Raw genomic sequence first — 22,517 nt, forward strand, 5'->3', positions numbered from 1 at the left:
TTAAGATGTTACTTGATGATTTTTAGTCTTACAGGAGGAATTTTGCTTTAGCTAAAGCCAGAGAGATTTACAAAAAGAGATTTCTAAACATAATTATGAATTTTTGTCAGAATGTGATTAGACACTGAAATAAGATGCTAAGAGAATACTTAACACAATTCCAAAGAATAAGGGGATTTGGCTATCCAAAACTGATTAGGATCTGTTAAAAAAATGAGTCCTTTCTACGTGTGTTAGACCTAACCTACCTTGGAAACAGCAACCTGGATCTGACCAACTTTTTAACCAGATAGGTGGTTCTTAGTGGAGTGGTAATGCCCTCTGCAGGGAAATTGGACATTATTTCATTGATGTATTGATTGGCCTGCTTATAGGCCTAGAACAATGGACATTTTGCAATTCTTAAGACCATCTGGCACAATAAAGAAAAGTTCTGTATATTATGCACAACTCTCTTAAAGAATTACCCACTAGACAGTCAACTAGGTGAAAAGCCTGTTTGCATTATCTTTACCCAAGAACAGCAACTTTTCATAATAATGTCAAGTATTTCAACACTGTTTTAATGTATGCTTGAATGCTTCACAAATGTTAACTATTGCATTTATAGAGTCGAGATCTTGCTTCATTTTGTAAGAAATTTTAAGTAGAGTTGTTAGCTGTTTCAGAAAATGACTTGCCAATATCAGTGCTGTTCACAATGCTTAGGGCTTCAGTACAAACTCATACTGAACTGTATTTGTAGCTGTCACATTTCAGGGTTTTACAATTAGGTGAAAACATTTCACTGCTTAATTTGTCTTCTAATTCTAGAGAGCCACAGGATTTGTACATGGAAAAACTCATTATCTTATTACAAATTATTACTCCTTTTAAGTTTACTTTATATAACTTGAGAATAATATTAATTTTTAATGTGTATAGCTAGTTCAGTAAATATATGAGTTTCATTTCAGGATAGCAAAGGAGCATTACCAAGTACTTGTTATCGAAAGGAGGCCATGTGGCTGAGAGTCTGGGCTATGAGTTAACTAGATTATATGAAAATTTCAGGTCTTGAATTCTGGAGGCAGAGAGGTTTCTCATTCACTCCTAAAGGCATTGCTATTCATATAAATGATTGAAAACTGATAGCCTTAATTGTGAAGGGTTCTTTTGATTTTTATATTCAGCCTCCTAAAATGATGCAAAATTGAATGCACTTTATCTAAACTCCAGCTTGGCTGAAAGGCCTAACAGGCCCAACCAGGTGGGAGTTTCCTTGATCAGAGGGAAGACTGTAAATTCTGCTGCAGTTGGTATAGAATAAGATTCTTCTCTGAAAAACTGGAGACAATGCCCAGAGGTAAAGATAGAAAGATTTTTTTTAATGGAACACAAAATACCATCAGGATATACTAGACATTTGCCACATTATGAGGCCGAGGTGAAATATAAGAGCTCGGGTATGGAGATAAATGTGGAACCCTCGAAGGAGAAGCTAGTGATCCCAAGGCAGGAGTGAATGATTCACACACGGAGGTGTGTTTAAATGAGTAATATGGTACAGAATAGGGATGAGTCAGCCCTGCCCCCTAGCCCTTGGATTTTCATCAAGATGTACTGAGGGAATATGCTTATCAAGGAGGGACCTACCACAGGGCATCTCAACTCTTTTTTCTCCTCATCTATACCAACAGTCCTGCAGTGTCCAAATTTATATATTTAGGTTTCCAAATAGACTATCATTTAAAAATTTGTTTACAATTCTTTGGTTTTATAGATCTCAAGCTAGAGTTAACGTCTTCTGTCTTAGTCTTTGCACTGCTATAATAAAATACCACAGACTGGGTGTCTTATAAACAACAGAAAACTATCTCTCTTAGTTCCAGAGGCTGGAAGTGCAAGGTCAGGCCAGCAGCAGGGTCAGGCTGCAGACTGCTGACTTCTCACCATGTGCTCACATGGTAGGAGGCGCTAGGTAGCCCCTCGGGTCTCCTTTACAAGGTCACTGATCCCAGTCATGAGCACTCCACCCTAAGGACCTAATCACCTCTCCAATCCCCCACCTCATCACGCCACCATATTGGGCATTAGGATTCAATGCACAGGTTTTGGAGGGGCACGTATAACCAGAGCAGAGGTCATAAATGGAGAGAGACTGTTACACTGGCCATTCATGAACTGTGCCTCCTGTGCTCACCCCTTGTGTACTCCCCTCTCACACGGAGTCTGGATTTGGTTATGTGACTTATTTTGGTCAATGGGGCCTTAGTAGGTCTGACTGAAGCAGAGGCTTGATAAATACTTGCCAGTGTGATGGCCATGGAGCAGCCCCAGACAGTCCTGGCTGCGGGGCTTCACCAGTGGAGGCCCTGAACAGCATGGGCAGAGACAATGCATTTCTTGCCCTGTCTCAGCTCCTGACTCTCAGAAGGGTAAAAAACAAAATACTGGTTGTTTTAAGTCACTAAGTAACATAAGTAAAATAGGAAGCCTTTATGATCCCTTTGCTAAAGGGCCAAAGCTACTGGACATGTGAGAGCAAAGGTGGTGTGTTTCATGTGGTTTCCTGGAGAAATGCTGCTCAACGCTCCCCTCCTCTCAGGATCAAAATTCAAAATGTCTTTGAGTATAATAAATAATATTTTCTAATACAAAATAATATGAAAGTTTGGATCTGATGTCAATTAAATTTTTCTATTTGTTTTAAATGTCAGTGTCATGCCATTGTATCAGTGGAAATTCTCAAGATTAGGAAATGATCTGGAAAATGATAAGTTTGACTATTTTTTAAAAATGAAAATGCACCAAATTAAAAAATTTTTTTAATTTAAACAGTAGGATCTACAGCCCACAGGCCACTGCATTTCCATAGTAATATTATTACTATTCATTTCCTAGTATAGCTTACAATCTAAATTGACCTTAACATCTATGTACTGCAAGACATTTAGAAATCTTTAACTAACTGATTCTTGCTAATTCCCAAATTTAGCTCCACATTTTATTGACTGTGTTTTTGCCTGCAGAGGAACATAAGGACCATGATATTTTAATTCCTCTATCAGCTATTGTTTGAGCAAACTGCATGTCTCCTGTGTAAGATCTGTAAACTCTCCGCTGATGCCAGGAAGGTGCCCTGCTCCCCTACCCTGGACATGATCTCACTGGTTCCTATTCCACCCAGATGGAATAGTTGTTTCAACATAAATTAATGTAAGCCCTCAGCTAGCATAAATGGGTAGCTGTGGAGAAAAGCTTCTCCACCACCAGCTTTGAAGGACATGCTGTCTTTAAATGTGACCATTTGATAAGTATATGCTGGGACTTAAAAGGCTTAGAAGCCACCAACATGAAAAATAGCCCAACAGCAGAATCTCAGTTATTTCTTTCCCTGTCTGTCCTAACGCAACACTTAGGGCAAACCACAGAACTTCTGCATCTCAGTTCACCCAGAAGTAGACTAGGATTTCCAAATTAGATGGCTGTTGAGAGGATAAAATGAGGGAATAAAATTACATGCAAATTTGTTTTTTTCTGAATTCCTGGGGTGGGGAATCCACTAATATATATCCTTGTACAAACCCAAGATAGTATTTTTATAAGTATTCTTATTTAAAGTTTGAAACAAACAAACAAAAATTCCCAAAAGCCACTGTAACAGTTAAGCCTATGTATTAACTTTGGGCCACAAGATATCCAGGTAGCTGGTTAAATATTGTTATTTCTGGGTGTGTCTATAAAGGTATTTCCAGAGGAGACCAGCATTTGAATTGGTGGACTGAGTAAGCAGATGGCCCTTCCCAGTGCGGATCAGGCACCATTCAATGGAGGAGGCAAAGGAACAAAAAGGCAAAGGAAGATTAATTCACTCTCTGACTGCTGAGAACATCAATCTGCCTTTGGTGCCCCTCATTCAGACTCAGATTAAAACCTGCACCATCATCTTTCCAGCTCTCAGGCCTCTGATCTATTCCACCAGCTTTCCTGAGTCTTCAGCTTGTAAACAGTAGATGATGGGGCTTCTCAGCCTCTATTGTCATGTAAAGCAGTACCTTTTAATCAATCTATCATCTATCTATTATTGTCTATCTGTCTAGCAGTCACCTAACTCTCCGTTGCTTCTATTTCTCTCTGGAGAACTCTGGCCAATATAATTATCTGTAAATTGAAAAAGGAAACATTTTAAAATCAAGAGTAGAGCTTTTTTTTAGTAGTAGTAGTAGGTATTGGATAGATTCCCCAATTGTTTTGACAAGAAAAAGTTTAAATTGAAATTTTTTAAGTTTATTTTTCTTACAGCGAGATTAAGTTCCAAGACAAACTACAATACAGACAAATGGCACCTCTCAAAGGAGGATGCTTAAGCAGCTAAATTATTTTATCCTTGAGCTATCCTGTAGTGCCTTTGCAGAATAAGTATAAAAGAGAATTTTTCTTCTGTGTAATCTTCAACCATGCATTTGTATAAAGTTATTTTCCTGATTCTTTAACCATGACTTAATCCAATAAAAGGTTATCACATTTCATATATTTCTGGGGTTCTGTAGAAGAGGGAAACATAGAGGAAAATGTAGCCATACTTGCAGACTGCCATAGGGAATGATAAAATGAGAAGCTAAAAATCACCATGTCATTTTGATTTAAATAAACATTCAAGGCTGTATTAGAAAAAAGAGGTGGGAGGGTATGAGTGCAGGATGGCAGTGAAGGGACAAGTTGGTGATGAGATGGGAAGTACCCGAGGAATGTCCCTGCTTAAGCCAACTTAATTTCATGAACACTGTTATGCTATCACCTGACCTGACGGTTTTACCCCCTTCCTCAGCCTGAATTGTTTCTATTTGTTTGCAGCTGTGTATAACCTCACATAGCAGGAGGCTTTTGATACAATTTTTATTTGCTAGAAATAACAAGAACCTTCAAATCTGACAAGCCAGGTAAACTCCAACAGTGAATCCCATTGTGTAATGGAAAATACACTGGACTAACTTCTAAGGGACACAGGCTCTCCCACCCCTGCAAGGGGCATTTACACAAGCCACTTATACTCCCTGAGCCTCTATTCCTGTTGTGTGTTAAGGGGAATAACATGCCTTTATCCCAGGGCTGCTGTGAATACTGAAATGAGATAAAATGTTTTATTCTGTATGCCTGAAGAGATTCCTTGCATGGGAGTTATCAATCAGATATCATGCCAATAAGGAAAAAGGCAGAACAGCTCCTAATTTCCATCTCCAAAACCCAAATATATTGATGCCATCCAATAGGTACTCATATGTTGTCTCTCTGTTCTTTATGCTCTGTATTTTGAAATATATGGTAGAGCCATATGCTTCCTTTTAAAATGGCATTTTGTAAATATACCTTTGGGTTTATGCCATAGAGATGAGTCACAAGCAAAACAGGATGAAATAGGTATAATAGTAAATATTTTTATGTTACACACACACACACACACACACACATATATATATATATACATACATAATCACTTTGTTTAAATCTGGACTATGTTTCAATGTGGAGATCCTTCACTGTAAGTACGCTCCTTTGTTTAAGTTATAATGAATGGCAGTGATTTATATCATATGGCACTTACTACACTCAGTAATGGACCAAATTTTAAAATTGGATTGAGCACAGGTTGAGTCTGGATGACATTTTGTGCAAGACTGACTACTGAAAAGTCATATGGAATCAGACATAAAGGTGGCAAGCATTTTGCTAAGGGCTTTACCTATGTCATCTCACTTAATCTTCACAAAATCTCCAGTGAAGTAGACTTTACTGCTATTTCATAATTAGATGCTTCATAAGCATGATCACATTTAATCTGCCCAACAGACTCCATGGAAACTGCTATTCCCTTTGGAAATGAGAAAACAGGCATTGAGAGAGGTGGAAGCCATTCAGTAAGACACCGTAGGTAGGAAGTGTTGGAGATCAAAGTCAAACTCAGATCTGTCTGCATTTACCACCACCAAATGGCTCCGTTTGGGCAGAAATAAGTATGCAGACATTTTACAATGGATGGTCTAACTTGAAGCAGGATGGAGCATTTTGCAAATGTGAAGGAGAAATCACCTATTACCATCTCAATAAAACCAATGTGCATCTGACAAGTAACCATTTTTCCCTCCTTTGTGAAGTGCTCTGCTCCATCACACGTGACAGCAGGAGAAAAGGACAGAATTGCAGAGCTTTTTGATGAAAAGGAGGAGATGAAGGAGGGAGAAAAATAAATAAATAAATAAGTAAAATCATTTTCTAAAGAATATTTTGGCAGGAACACAAATGGTAACTGTGGTATTGAAGCCCATGTAAGAATAACTGCAGCATGTTCTTATTGAAGAAGGTGATAAATTCATGTAATTTAAATCTCTGGGAAAAAAAGCATTGGATCAAAATTAATATTTAAATATTTAAAATAATTAGGTATAAATAGTAAACCCTGTCCACAAAATTAATAATAATAAAAAAAGTAGACCAGATCTATACAAAACAATTTTAAGAAGAAAACAGAAAATGTGAAAGAAGATATATAAGGTGAGGGAACTTTTCCTCTCAAAATCAACTCAAAAATATAAGAAACCAGTATTAATTTGATATGCCATCTGTAACAAACTACCATACATTTAGGGGCTTCCAACAGAATTTTATTATCTTATAATTATGCAGGTGAGAAGTGGAAAGTCTATTTCACTGGGTTAACTTGGAGCTGCTGGCAGGGCTGGCAACATCCAGAGACCCTCAAGAAGAGTCCATTTTCTTCCTTTTCCTGATGTCTGGAAGCTGCCCACATACCTGGACTTGCGGCCCCTTCCTCTTACCATCCTAACCTCTTGCTTCCATCATCATGTCTCTTACTTCCTCTTCTGCCCTCAAATCTTCCTCTGCTTTCATTTTACAAGACTACTTACAATTCCAATATAGTCAACACACATAATCCAGGATAACATCCCTATCTCAAGATCCTTCACTTAATCACACCTTAAGGTCCCTATTGCCATGTAAGGTAACAGTCTCAAATTCCAGGGATTAGGATATGCATATCTTTGGAGACCATTATTCGGCCTACTACAGTCACTCTTAAACTAAATTAAATATCTTAATACATTTCCGTGGGATATGTAAAAGAGTTTGAACCTGTTATTCAGAACTTAAATACAGAAATGGACAAACCAGGAAAGAAATCAAATGTGTTGATTGGATTTTTTAAAAAAATATAGTAGAAGAAACCTCCAAATCATCTCTGAAATGAAAATACAGTTATAAGATACCTAAGGAAGAATAAATGTTAAAGAATATCAGATAAGAAACAGCATAAACAGAAAAGAGATAATGATACTTTAACTAAAAAAACCAGATAAGAGCATGAAGATGTGATAAAGAAAAAGAAAAATAAGTCAAAGAGAAAGTGGTTGTAATGGAAAAAATGAAACAAGGCACCCTGAGACACATTACAAAAGAAAATGAAAGCATTGGATCAGAACAAATGTGTAAAGCTATGGCCCACAGAAATTTTCCGGTGTAATAGAAAACCCTGAAAGATTCCACCAACTTCCTGGAAATACTGACTGGCAAGAATCAATTTTGAGATATATGCTAGTAAAATGATAAAAACTGAAAGGCAAAGAAAATATCCTCTGGGGCTCCAGGCATGAAGATGAAATAACTTAGAAGAACAAGGTAAATTGCACAGGCATCAGAGTCTTCCAAAACAACACACCGGTCAAGGCACAACAGAGCAGCGTTTTCTAAAAACAAACTAAATAGTATAGATGAAAGGTTTTCTATTAGGTACCAAGGCGACTGGAAAACATTTTAAACACACAGGCACTCAGAGAGTGCTGCATATCTACGCCTTCCACCTGAGCAATCTGCCAGAGATGAGCCGGATTCAGGCAAGACGTGACCGCGGAAACTTTGGCAAACAGACCAACAGTGAATATTTAATTTCACATATTTAATTTACAAAATTGAGTCTCAAGTAAAAAGTAGAAGAACAATATGTGTACATTATATTCTCTGATAAAATAAAAAGAATGCAACTAAAAAAATGGGAAGATATAAGAGAAAAAGAAAGCAGAATAAATCATAGACTGTTACATAGGAACACCAATGAAGACGGAGAACGGAAAGCAGAAAACGGAGATGAAGGGCTCATTAAAAGGCATGCATAGAACAAACTACAACAAAAGCAAAAACCCCAAATCTCCACAAATACCAGAAGAAATGTTTAAAGCAGGGAAGACATACCAAATACAGAAAGAAACAAGGTAAGTCTAACACAATACACACAGTAATTATTAAATAATAACATACACAGGTGAGGCTAACTGTCAGTCAGAACAAAAGTGGATAGGCCTAAATCATCTTGTAAAGGAAAAGCATTTTCAAACAGGCTCATAAAGCAAAATCTAACTTCCTGTGTGCAATAAAGGTTAGGACAAAGGACTAAGGAATAAATGAGAAAGGGATTGTAATCCTGATAGCCAGGTAAAGTCAAATTCAGACAGACACACACAAAAGTGTGGAGTGAGATGAAAAAGACAACGTGATGCTAAGAACACATGCTTCAGAGAATGATGGCACTGAATTCTACTTCTGGTTCTTTCCATAGCTTTGAATTCTTAGGCAAGTTCACCACCTTGAAGTCTCAGTTTCATCATGTATGAAATGGTAAGGTGAATTTGGCACACACAGAGCGCTTTCCTTTGGTGGTAAAATAAGCCACCTGCAAACAGTTGGGAATCGACTCCCTCCCCAACCAGATGCTTTCATGCTGAGTGTAATACACACTCCCTCCTGGCTTCTGTGTCTAGAGTATTTTGAAGTGCTCCTCCAGAATTTCTTTTTAAGTATACCATTTAAAACTAAGAACCTTCTGGCCATTTTGGATTTCTGAGATGACGAAACCATATTTTGGCTGTAGGATTCCAAAGGAAGGATCCTGTAGTTTCCTGTGCTAAACACACAGTGAGCTGACTGGCAAAAGTCCACCCAGCTTTTAGCAAAGTCCATTGCTTTTCCTCCTTTGTAATCAACACATGTCTGTCGAATCTACTATGTACAGAGTACAAATGGCCTTCTTTCTCGTATTGTGATTTATCTTAATTCCACAAAATTTTATTGAGGGGCTATTGCACCAGGCACCTTCTGCCAGGGTTGCACACATAAACAACAGAGAGATGAGATTCTCAGTGACCTCAGAAGGGGCCTGAGTTTCTCATCGCCTTATTCGAAGGTGTTCTCATACACGGCCCTCTAGAGTATGAAAATGATAACTCGTCTGCAAACCAGTCTCTAAATACTGGTATGGAGGCAGCTGCAGCATGCACACAACAGCCTACAGGCCTGTCCAGCATGGAACAGTAAGGGAACCCCCAGCTTTTCTGTTGATTGTGAGTGAAAAAAATTAAAAGCTTTTCCTGCAGCCACATAAACAAGAAATTTTTCATCAGAGAACTAAAAGAAGGAGGAAAGGAAGGAAAGAGAGTATGAGAGAGAAAAGAGGGAAGAAGAGAGAAAGGAGAACAGAGAGAGAGAGAATGCCTTGTATATATTTACAGATTTTCAAATGCCTCAAAATTTGGCCTTTGAATATTGCTAGAATGTACCTGTCTTTGACGGCTGCTTTTGCATTATGTATTTATGTAAAATACATTTAGCCAGGAGGAGCCTTTGAAATTCTTGTTACTATTCCTTGGGGGAAAATTATAAACTTGTTCCTGCTCATATAAACTCAGAGAGAGTTATCTGAGATTCTCTCCAATTTAATCTGAACCTAACTAATATGTGCCTCTTCTCTTTCCTGTCGTCTGATTGACTGACATGAAATTATCCCACCATTATTATATTTCATTAGTATCTTTGGATCCTGTGTTCCCATTTTGTTGTACCATCATTTGATTTTAAATGCATCATTTTAATCCCAGTTATTCTGTATCTAATACTTTGCCACCTACATTTCCAGGTATGTTTTCAGTTTGCATGGTAAATAGAGAACTGGGGGCCTCAGCTCTGAATGCAGATGGGAACTATTCACTGGAATAGTGGAAACTGAAAGAGTTGATATCCAAAGGCGTGAGCTGTTTTTATTTTGCAAAAGTTGAAGATGTGAAGACAACTTTGGGCATATGGCTTATCAGATATTACAAACCAAACTGAATGAACCATTTATCTATGCAAACATAAAGCGAAGTCCATGTAACAGAAATGCAAATATGTGTTATTTGTTACTGTAAGCTTCAATAATAGGATAATCTAAAAATGCAAAATAAAAGTGTAAACATGAGTTTTAACATTCCATCTTTGACTCTGTGGATTAAGTGCTGTGCTTTGGCATCAAGATAAAGCAAATTTAATTTTTAACATTGTAAATTTTGTTTTCTAAGAGTGTAAGTCATGAAAGTGAGAACAATTCCAATTCCAACGTTAGCCTGACCCAGATATCACTGAAAAGGAAGGCTAAATGTCTGAGTTATTTAATAACAGATGGAAGTACAATTGGACTAGGGAAGTACATGATCAATACAGAGCATATTAAATAATATGTTGGAAAGAATTTGGGAAAGGGCAAGGTGGACGAGAAGACATAAAAGCGCATTTGGAGACTGAATCTCACGTGACTGGGATGAGAAAGTCAAAAACTTGTAAATTAATGAAAAGATTTTTCCTCTCCTTAAAAGATATAAATGCTCAATCAAAAATAGCAGCCACTGGATTAGTTTGGGCATCCCTCACAAATGAACACATACATCTGTTGTGACTTTGTTAAATTAACATTTCGTAAGTAGAGTCCTGGAGTGTGGGATGATGAGCCTAGGCTTCAGCAACAGACCACTGGGAAAATTGAAATGGAGAGGTTTTACACTCACAGGTCCCTGAAGAAACACAGGACATGCCTGGAGGAGCCACTTAGGAGGTCAGAGCAGGGTGCCCTGGGGCACATGCCTTTATTAGGGTTAGTGGGTGGGCTGCTATGAGGTCCCCAGGCTAAGGCTGAATTGGTCACAAAAAGAGTGGGGTTTTAGTAAGCTCCATGGGGATTTATCTAAGGAGTACAGAAGGGAGAACCCTGGGAGGCAGGGAAGACTTTATCACAAGGATCACTAGGAAAGTCAAATCAGAAACTTACACTTACTTGTGACTCTGCAGGCTGTTATCTAGAGTGTGAAAAATTTCAATCTAAAAATGGAACCAAAAATGGAATGAGGATAGGAAATGGAGAATCTCACACATGCATCCTCAGGAAAATGATACCCTGGAATCCAGACACTGATTTCCAATATATGCCTGACTTAAGGCATTTAAATACCAGAATTTATTTCCTCACCTATGAATATCCACCAAGAATCTGTCCCCATTCTCAAGTCAAGGAACTTGTTGCTTGGCCACTGTACAGACTTTCTGCTCTTTGTGCTCCTTGCCCATAAACACAGCTCACCCCAAACTTCAAAGACTCACACGTAGCTTGCTACCATTTGTGTTTCCTGAATTGCAGTTCCTCTGCAATAAACTCAATTTCTGGTATTCTGCATTTGCCTCTGTTTACCTCTTTTTTTAGGTTGATAGGAGTGTGAGCTTGCGTGAGGGGCTAATGTCAGTGTAAGGCTCCCACTGAGTCAAATGAACTTGATACTAACAGGCAAAAAATAGACATGAGTGGGTAGAGGGAGAACTAGGCCAGGGGAGCCCACTAAGTGGGATTCAAAGAGCTAAGCAGATAAAATCAGAGAGCCAGAAAGGACTCACAGAGTTACTGAGTTAATTGATTGAAGTTTCAAATGCCAGGAGTGACTTGGAATGTCCGGATATTCCCCAGATAGAGAGAAGTCACTAAAGAACTTCTCTGCCCTACCCCATGAGGAGGAGCAGGAAAATAAGATGAGAATCATGCCATTATAAAATCTATTTAGCCTGCAAAAAGGCCCAGATTGTTTTTAAACTTAATCTATATGCAGTTCTTGCTCTTCTTCCAGCCCCTAAATCAAATAACTTTGCAAGCAGGGCAGGAGACAAGCCTCCCAATTGTAAATAAGCCTATGTGGACAAAGAAGGCTGAGATCCCAACCCACACATTCACCTAAATAATCCTATTCTCAAGACAAAACTTCAAAGGAATTATAAATCACCTGTATACACCATGTCTTATGACGACTTCTACCCAAAAGGCCATATAAAGCTCCAGACCCTAAACCCTTAAGCATGTCTCCTCTCTGAGGTTACCCACACTACCCTTTTTTCCAGTGTGTCACTCTCTCTGTTCTACTCCAGGTAAGTAGGGAGCTGCTATTGAGAGCTCTGATTTGGGTTTGCAGTTCTTGTTGCCTGGGTGACCTGGACAGGACTGCAGCAGTACCATCTCACTCTTTAGTAGCTTGCCTGAAAGTCTCCTTTCTTTGCCTTTGGGAAGTTCTCAGAACATAATCTCACTCTATCCAGTGCTCTGTGGCTCCCCCAAATCCTGGGGCGGGTAGGGACTTAGATCCCAAGCTGTGCAGATTCAAGCAGACACTGGATGCCAGGTGACCCTGGCTTTAGGAGTTGGCAGGGGATGTGCCCTATGCCAAGCAGGAGTTCAAAGAGTTTCCCTTCCTGCCTCTGTTTTTCCTTCCTCTCTGGTTTATTCAAGTAAACCTGCCTTTGTCTACCTTGACTCTGGTCTGCTCCTCCCTTGGAGCGTATTCAAATAAAACTTTCATTCTTCTTCACTACTGCGTCTCTGCCCTTCAATTCTTTGTTGCAGTGGGAACAAGAACTGAGAACAAACTCAACACCCAACAATTCCAAGATAACACCACCATAAAGTAACTTAGCTAACCTCAACAATATTGTATTGTTAGCTTTATTATTCTATTGAAATGAGTAAAGTTACACTTCCTGGTGCAGAGATTGCAAATAAAACAGTGCAGAGAGAGAAATTTTGAAAACAGATATGTTGGCCTCATAGTACATGGCTTTTTCTGTCAGATCTTATCAATAATCATACTTTCTACAGTATATCAAGTGAGAAGCTGAATCATGGCAGAAGACAAACAAAATAATCTTATCCCTACCTATTAGATACTTTAATTTGTAAAATGTAGTTTGAAATCATTTTCTAAATTTCTATGAAGATTTTAATGAAACATCAGTAAATAAAAAGTAAAAGAAGGGCACTACCTTGTCCAACTACTCTTTAGACTCTGCTTATCAATCTGCATATTTAGCCAATAAAGCAAATATATACTTTGGAATATTCCATTCAATTTATTAACTTATTACAAAGAAAATGAAAATATTTTACCTCTTAAATTTCCTGCAAACCTTTGTACACAACAGCGCTAAAAAAGGATGTGCTTTGTTTATCTGTGATATTGAGGATTTTCTGATGAAACCTTTTTATTATTTTTTAGTTTCCTCAAAATGTGCAGAAACACTTAATGGTACTTTAGGCTTTCTTGAAATAAAAGAAGATAGCCTTTCACATGTCTATGGGATGGCTCTCGTTGATATCAACCATAGAAAAGATATTAAAATGTTGGCCTATTATAAAATCACATTTTCAAACTTTGGGGCAAAAAAGAATGTTCTCCAATTTACAAATACACTGACGATGAGAAATGGGAAAAGGATTTAAAACAGAAACAGAAGCTTATATGCTGTTGTTCCAAAACTATTTGATTGTCTTTGAAGGGACATAGTGAGCAGAGAAAAGGATGAACAAATAGCACCTGAATCATTTGACCTTGCGTGTAAGTTGCAACAAAAACTCATGTGTGAAAACCATGACTCATTTTTTGGAAATAAGACTGCTTCAGAAAGAGCATGTCTAAAATTGTAACTTATTTGGAATCCAATTTTGACTTTACAAGTTCAGATTATCTCTATGTACTCAAACAACTACACCAGAGAGATTTAAATTGTGGTAAAATCCAGTGTATTTTGAATGTTTAAAAATGATAGACATTTTAGACATGGATGGTCTCTATGATGAATTTATAAATGCGAAAGGCCTGATTGACAAACAGCTCCTCTCCCAAACAAGCACATAGATACAAAGTGGATGACACTATTGTCAGTGTTTTTTATTTCAACCACTATAATAGGTGTGTAGATGCCTTAATTCTCGTGATTGCTTTAATTTGCAGTTCACTAAGACATTGAATGTTGAGCATCTTGTTTTATGCTTATTTGCCATCTGTATATCTTTTTTGCTGAGGTTTATATCTTTTGTACATTTTACAATTGGGTTGTATCTTTATTGTTGGGTCTTATGAGTTCTCCGTGTGTTTTGGATACAAGCCCTTCATCATATATGTTTTTAGAGAATATTTATCTCAATCTTTAACTTTCCTTTTCATTCTTTTAACAGTGTCTTCAGATATTTTTTAATTTTAATGTTCTACTTATCAATTTTTTTCATGGATTATTCTTTTGGTATTATATCTAAAAACATTGCCAAACCCAAAGTCATCTCAATTTTCTCCTATGTTATCCTCTGTAAATGTTATATTTTTACATTTTATATTTAGGTCTATGACATATTTGAGTTAAGTTTTGCAAAGGGTGTAAGGTCTCTGTCTAGATTTTTCCTTTTTTTTTTTTGCATGTGGATGTCCTGTTGTTCAGCTCCCTTTATTGGAAAGACTGTTTCAATATTTCTCCATTGAATTGTCCTTGCTCCTTTTTTAAAGATCAGTTGACTATATTTATGGGGGTTTATTTATGGGCTCTCTAGTCTGTTCCACTGATCTAATTTTGTATTCTTTCACCAACAACATACTATTGATTACTGTGGCTTTGTAATAAATGAAGTCAGGTAGTGTCAATCCTTCAATTTTGTTTTTCTTCAACATTGTGTTGGCTATTCTGAGTCTTCTGCTTTTCTACATATATTTTTGAATAAGTTTGTTGATATCCACAAAATAGTTTGCTAGGATTGTGTTGAATCTGTAGATTAAGTTGAGAAGAGCTGACATCTTAATAGTGTTAAGTCTCCTTATTTATGAACATGGACTATCTCTCCACTTTGGGTTTATTTCAAAATTGCAGCTTTTCTCCTCATTGCAGAAGCATGAGGGGATTTTTCTCTGATCTTCTCCCTAAGAACCTGGTGGGGTTCTTAAGACATGAAACTCACGAAGTGTGAGGGTCCCCGTACAACTGGGGCCACTGGCACTTTTAACTCCTAAGCTCATTAATGCTGAACCTCCAACAGTTCATCAATCATAGTTGAAGTATTCCTGCTAGTACTGGGGCCAGTCAGGTGCTTTTGCTCCAGATTAGCTGTGAATCCCTTTATTCAACTGTCTCTTCAGATTTAGGGTAGCGACTTAATGTGTGTCCTCAATTCTTTGATGGATGTAGGAAGAATTGGTGACTTTTAATTTGTTTAACCATTTTCTTATTTTAAGGAAAGAAGTCACAATTTCTAAGCTCTTTACATGTCAAACCAGAAACTAGAAGTCTCTACATGACACTAAACTAATCCTTACAAACTGGAAAGGCATACTGTTTCTGGTAAGTAAAATCCTAACACTCTATGCCCAAATGCTTTTGCTGAGAGGGTGTTTAGTTTAATGTCATATTGGATGGGTATCAAAAATCAATGTACTGTGGCTATAAGAAGAGCAACACTACAAGTCAAAGTGAATTTTACATTTAACTATATTCAATTTTGCCACTACATAAAAGAAAAAAAAAGATAACCTAAAGGCTACAAGAAGTTCAGAGACGTATTCCTAGGAAAAGAAACAGAATGGGTAGAAATATCCTTTTCTATCATGGGACAGAGAAAAAAAAGGTTTTTTTTGTTGTTGTTAAATATAGGTAATACCTGCTTAATTTGTCCTATTATGTTTATGTTCCCCCTTTTAAAAGGTATTAAATATATATATCTTTAGAATAGATAATAACATAACCTGCAAAATATAAATATCCAACAAAGAATTTTAAGAGAGTGCTGTATCAAAGGACACACTGTCACTTAATCCTACTGTTGTTGTAACCTAAATAATAGCATTTCTGTAACAGAAAATCAAATAGAGTAATATATAATTTCAAACAAATACCTATTTTTCATATTTGCATGTTGAAATAATAATTCACAGTGGATAATTATTTAATAAATATTATATTATCATAATATTTTGGTTGTGATATGGCTGAGTCCTTGGTTGACTATCTAAACTTTGGTCATCTTATTTGACCTACAACCTAAGAAGTATAGCCTTTCTTAAAGCTACGTCTGAGCAGGAGGCAACTGGCTAGGGGCTAGTCAGAGAAGGCCCTGTGATAGACCACATGAGTAAATGCCAACTGCCTATCCAAGCAGGCAAGTATATATCCTAAGTCACTACTTCCTTAATGTAACTTCCAAATACATAATCCATTAAATATGATCAGTCTTCTGCAGTACTGCAAGGAACAGGGGGAAGGGACTGGCTGTATGCATGGTTGGAAAATGGTGGAAAAGAGGAGAATATATACTCTTCCATATGAAAATCAGGAGGAGCCCTGTGTCAGCTCTGAGGCTCAGAGGAAATGATAAGAACAGGTTGAGGAAAACAGGTTGACACAGATCAGAAAGTTAATCATAGGTGAAGCATGGAGCCTAGAGCATCACCCAACCAAAATGACAAAGGTGGGCTTCTGCATACCTAAGGGGATGGTAACAATGATAGCTTAAAAATAAACTGTCAGAACATGTGAGATCTTTACAGACTTCTAAAGCTGTTAGAAGGAATAAGGAAACTTAAAGAACTTGCCCAAGTGGGGGCGGGTACGAGGATGCAGAATAGACTGCTATAAATGTGGGAGCTGCAAGCTAGCAAAAACATGACATACCTGTTAGTATGACCCCATTCGCACATAAGGAGGGTGACATTTGGGTGTCTGCACCTGAAGGTAAACTTTATTAATTGCATTATTCAAAATCTTGTAGTGAACATACATTGCTTGTTCCTGACTTGCTTCCTTTCCCTCTTTGGAAATTAATAACTTCATTTCCTTTTGTGAATCACCTGTCCATATAGTTTACCCAAGACTGACCCTACCTGAGCCCCATAGCTGAGCATGTGACTCAGTATTAGCCAATCAGAGCATTCTATATCTGATCATAGGGAACAAATCACAGTTCACTGCCATTTAAAAGGTAAATATACTCACATGTTTATGTCAACCTTGTTAAATCGATTTTTCATTGATCTCTTATAGACAGCTCAAGATTGGCTGTTCTTTTATAATGTAAACTGTGTATTGTACATGTGTATTGTACATGTTTGTTTATTGATTACATTGTTCCATTTTCAAATGTCATTTTCATGACCTACTTATTGTCTTATTTTCGACATTTTGTTTTGTTTTCTGGTTCCCACTTGGTGATGATATAAAATTCTTTTTTTTATAATACTGAATTATATTTGCTAATATTTTGTTAAGTATTTTTGAATCTATATTTAAGAAGGATATTGTGTTTTTTTGTTTGTTCGTTTACATTTTTTTCTTTTTATTCTGTCTTTCACTGTTTTTAGTATCAGGGTAATATCAACTTCATAAAATGAATTGGGAAGTTTTCTCTATTTTAATTCTCTAGAAGAAATTGTGATGAATTGTTAATTCTTCTTTAAATGGTAGAATTCTCCAATTAAACCTCTTGGATTTGGAGGTTTTCTTCTTTTGGGGAATTTATTAATTATAAATTTTATACTGTTATAGGCTATTTATATATATATCTGTGTGGGTTATAGTATTTTATGTTTTGGAGAAATTGGTCCATTTTGTTTAAGTTGTCAAATTCATGGGTGTAGATTTTTTAATAGTATACCTTTATTATCTTTTTGATGTCTGTACATTCTGTAGTGACTGTCTCATTCCTAATATTACTAATTTGCATGTATTTCCTCTTTTATTTCTCTTTAGTTTTCTGAAAAATTGTCTTGAATGACAATTTTGTCGACATTTCAAAGAGCCAGATATTTGTTTCATTGATCTTATCTCATTTTCTGTTTTCAATTTCATCTATTTCTCCTTTTTATTTCCTTTCTTCCTTCTAATCACTTTGGAATCATTTTGCTCTTCCTTTTTAGGTCTTTGAGGTCTGAGCATACTTTACTGACTTGAGGCTTTTCCTCTTTTGTAATATATGTATTTCATGCTGTAAAGTTCCCTCTCAACACTGCTACCATTACATACACAAATTGTATGTTGTATTTTCATTTTTATTCAAATTTGAAATATTTTAAATTTTCTGAACCCAATTTCTAATATGTGGTAGTGACACCAGCTGGGCGTCCTACAATTTAACTCACTTTTTAACACTATCTGCCTGGAGATAGAATCAAATTTTACAGGTTAAGGGGTCAGTTCTACAAGACTGCTCCCACCCTTTCAGATACCAAATGAAAGTACAGGTTGTTACCCGTACTTCTGACCACCAGGCTATAAATCAAAGATTCTCACTATTCCTCTTTTCCATTAATTTGCTAGGATGGTTCCCAGAAATCAGGAAAACATTTGGCTTAGTAGATTACCAGTATAGGGAAAATGGAAGTTCCATGGCCTATGCAATGAGGGAATACTTAGCCCCCTGCCCAGGCACATGTTTGCATACCCATTGGCAATATGACATTACTGACAGTATTGCTCTAAGAGGAGTTCTCCCATTGCTAAAGGTAGAGGGAAGCAGGAGAGAAGAGATCCTAGAGAAGAAAGCAAGAGAGCAGGAGAGATCAGAGCTGAGCCTGGGGCAGAGACTGAGCTGGAGGCAAATGAGATTCTAGCACACGACCTACTGCTGTGAGAATGAAGCTTGGTATGAGCCACTTTTATCCCCAATGTTCCATTGTTATTACTTGGTCTCACTGAATTCATAATGAATTTGTCCATGGTTGAAACCCTCAGGTGAGACAACCAGTTTATTATAAAATTATGTAACTCAAGAACAGCCAGATGGAAAAGATGCATAGGGCAAGGTATGGGGAAAGTGTGCATAGCTTGGAGCTTCCGTGCCCTATGTGAGCATACCACTCTTCAGTTCTCCACGTGTTCACCAACCCAGAAGCTCTCCACACCCCTTCCTTTGGGGTTTTATGGTGGCTCCATTACAAAGGCATGATTGATTAAATCATTAGCCATTGGTGATTGAACTCAATCTTTAGCCACTCTCCACTCCATGAAGGTAGAGGGGAAGGGAAAGAGTGGGAGTAGTGTAAAGTTCCAAATCTCTAATCACATGGTTAGCTCCATTGACAACCAGCCCCCATCCTTAGCTGGAGATCTGAAAGCCACCACAATAGCATAATAAAGACACCTTAATGGCTCTTATTACTTAGGAATTTCCAACAGTTTCAGGAGTGCCAGAAACAGGTATGAATACCAAATATCTATTTCTTAGAAATCACAAGATCACACACTTGAAAAGAATGTATATTATTCTGTAGTTGAGTAGAATGTCTTGTAAATGTAATTTTGGTCCTTCTAGTTGATGTTTTGAGTTCTTTTATAACTTGCTGATTATCTGTTTAGCTGTTCTCTCAATTGTTGTGAGAAGAGGGTTAAAGCCCTCAACTAAAACTTAGGATTTTTCTATTTCTCTTTCCAGTTCTATGAATTTTGCTTCACATATTTGACAGTTTTGATATTTGGGGCATACACATTTAGGAATGCTATGGCTTTCTATTTGGACTTTTATCTCTACTGCTTTTATTTGTTTTAAGGACTACTTTATTTAACATTAATATAGCCATCCCTGTTTTCCTTTTGTAAATGTTTGCATGATATATCTCTTCCATCCTTTCATTTTTAACCTACCTGTGATCAGAGTAGATTTCTTATTGCAGCATAGTTGGGTCATGTTTTTTAAATATGTTAGGAGATTGTTTTTCTTTTTCTCAAAATTGTTCCCATCACTTGGATGGATTAACTGTGTTTGTAAGATACTGGTTTCAAAAACTTTATGATTTATTGACATTAGGTTTAGTGAGGCCACACAACTTACTCCCTCCTATGCAGATACTTTGACAACTTGGAAGTGTGAAAATAGTACTAATTTGGTTTATTCCTATTTCCTTCTGGTCTCTCCTAACCTTTAGACCATGTTCTCTCAGATTTAGAAGTTACCCCTAATATTAGAAAGAACTCTTATAACTTACTGTAACTCTGGGGATGAAATCCCAGGGCAAAATACCTTTGAAACCCAAATCAGTCAAAGTGTTAGGGGTGAGGCGCTGTGTATTTTCCTTAGTTCTTGTCCCTGCTGTGACAAAGAATTAAAGGGCAGAGACACAGTAGTGAAGCAAAGTAAAAGTTTTATTTAAAGTTACTTAGAGAGAAAGTGCAGGCGACCTCAGAGAGAGAGGAGTGCCCTGAAAGGTTGGAAAAAGTTAAAGTTACACACTTAGAAAGTGCGGGCAGCCTCAGAGAGAGGAGCGCCCTGAAAAGTTGGAGAGACAGAGTTTGAGATTAAAAGGTTACACACTTAGAAAGTGTGGGTGACCTCTGAGAGCACACTGAAAGGTTGGGGGTTCCCCCTTTTAAGGATTTTTCAGAAACGTGACAAAAGGGCTAAGCTGTGGGCTTGTTAAGTGGTCTCAGGTATCTTTGATGAGACATTAAGCTATTTATCAGTCCTCTAGGTAGTTCTGCAAAATTAGCTTAACACAAGAAATGTACTGCTCTGGTCCCCTCCCAGGATAGCAGCTTCCTGGTTTGGGAGCATATCACTCAAGACTGTCTGGCCTTCCTCCAAGATGGGCAGAGTTATTTGTTTGCTAAAGAATAAGTTAAGAGTCTTTCTTCTTCAACTTCCTGGATTTTTTTTTCAAAATGCAATTTTGGCTTTAAGGTGGGATCTCCCTGTCTTTATTATGCTGTTTATAGGTGGGCCTTGTAGCAGGCTAGAGTGAATCTTACATTGATCTAATGACACAATGAAGACATGGGCTGTGTTCACATACTTTTCCTTATCTGGGGAATATTCAAGCATTCAAGGCCAAGTTGCTCTTGACCTTTTGAGCATTAACTGATTAACTCATTAACTCTGAGTCTTTTCTGGCTTTCTAGTTTTAACTGGTTAACTGAGTCCTTTCTAGGGGGCTTTAGTGACCTTGTTCTCATTCCACCCCACTCATATCTATTTTCCTGCCTAACAGAAAGGAGAGATAAGGTGGAAAAACCTGTTTATTGCTTATAAGCAGTTGTCCACTTCTGCTCACCCATGTCTCTCATGACCTGGGTGCAGAAAAAGGAACCCCACCCAAACTCTCCAGCCCAGATATCCTCTCTCTCCCTATTGATATGGAGATGGGCTACTTCTTTCCACCCATTGGAAACACCTATTGATATAGAAATGCACTAAGGCCAGACTAGAGATTCTGGAAATGTTGCAATTTTCCCCACACTTATTATTAAGAATTGTAAATTACAGAAAATCCTCACAGAATTACACTCTAACTCTGCAAATACAAGCTGAAGGCCCTATTGATTTCTGTCAAATGTCAATCATATGCCAGCTTCTGAACCTTTGTACTCGCTGTTCTTACTACCTGAATGTTTCTTCCTTTTAATAGTCAACTGGCTTTGGCTTACTTGATCACTTTATTCAGAGCCATACTGAAACGTCACTTTCTCAGAAACTGCTTCTCCAGTATCTCCTTCGTAACTTTTTCTCTTCCTTTCCATATTCTTAGACTATTTCATTTTTATTCATTGCACTAATTGCCACCTGGCCTTCTAGTTTATACACTTATTTGTTTATTTCTTTTTCTCTCTCACTTTCTTTTGCCTCCACTCTAGAATGTAGATCTGTTAGAACCTGGGTCTGTCAGCCTGGATCACTGTGATGTTATCTGTGCCTGACTCAGAAGAAGCACTTAACAAATATTTGTCAGAATTTGGCCAAAATGGGACTCAAAATAGTCACCTTCTTACTTCTCTAGAATCTTTTTAACCCAAGTGTTTGAATTACAAGATTTTATTATGTTTGGCTCAAATTATGCAATTACAGCAATAACATCATTCTTTTGAAGAACAAATGATTTGGCCTTTTACATCTATTTTCAAAACAATTTAATCAGTTCCATATATGACAGAAATTCCTCTAGATTTATGATAAGAATTTTGGACTAGTCCTTAGGTAGAGTAGCTATTAAATTAATTTGTCCCAACTTTTTAAGGAATTATTTTGGCAGTTGCCATGCCATCAGGTGGGAGTAGAGAAAAGGGTGGGCAGACTGTTTTATTCTAATAACAGTTTTCCCAGGAGTCATAAATAGATTCTTTCCAGTAATAGGATATGATATGAACAATATGGGACAGTGAGTACCTACTACCTGGGGATGTCGAAGGTATTATAAGATTTCCTCAAACCACATACATACCAAGCATTGTAATAAACTAAACAATCCACACCAACTAGTCAAATGTGTCTGAGGGTATTCTTGGAAGGACTAAAAGACTTTACTTTTTATAATGACTGGATCCAGTGCAGTTTTTATTTTTTCATTAAAATATTTAGTTCGTCTTGTATGTAATATATGAACATATTC

The sequence above is a fragment of the Manis javanica genome, chromosome 15, assembly GCF_040802235.1.
Source record: "Manis javanica isolate MJ-LG chromosome 15, MJ_LKY, whole genome shotgun sequence".
Taxonomy (NCBI): Eukaryota; Metazoa; Chordata; class Mammalia; order Pholidota; family Manidae; genus Manis; species Manis javanica.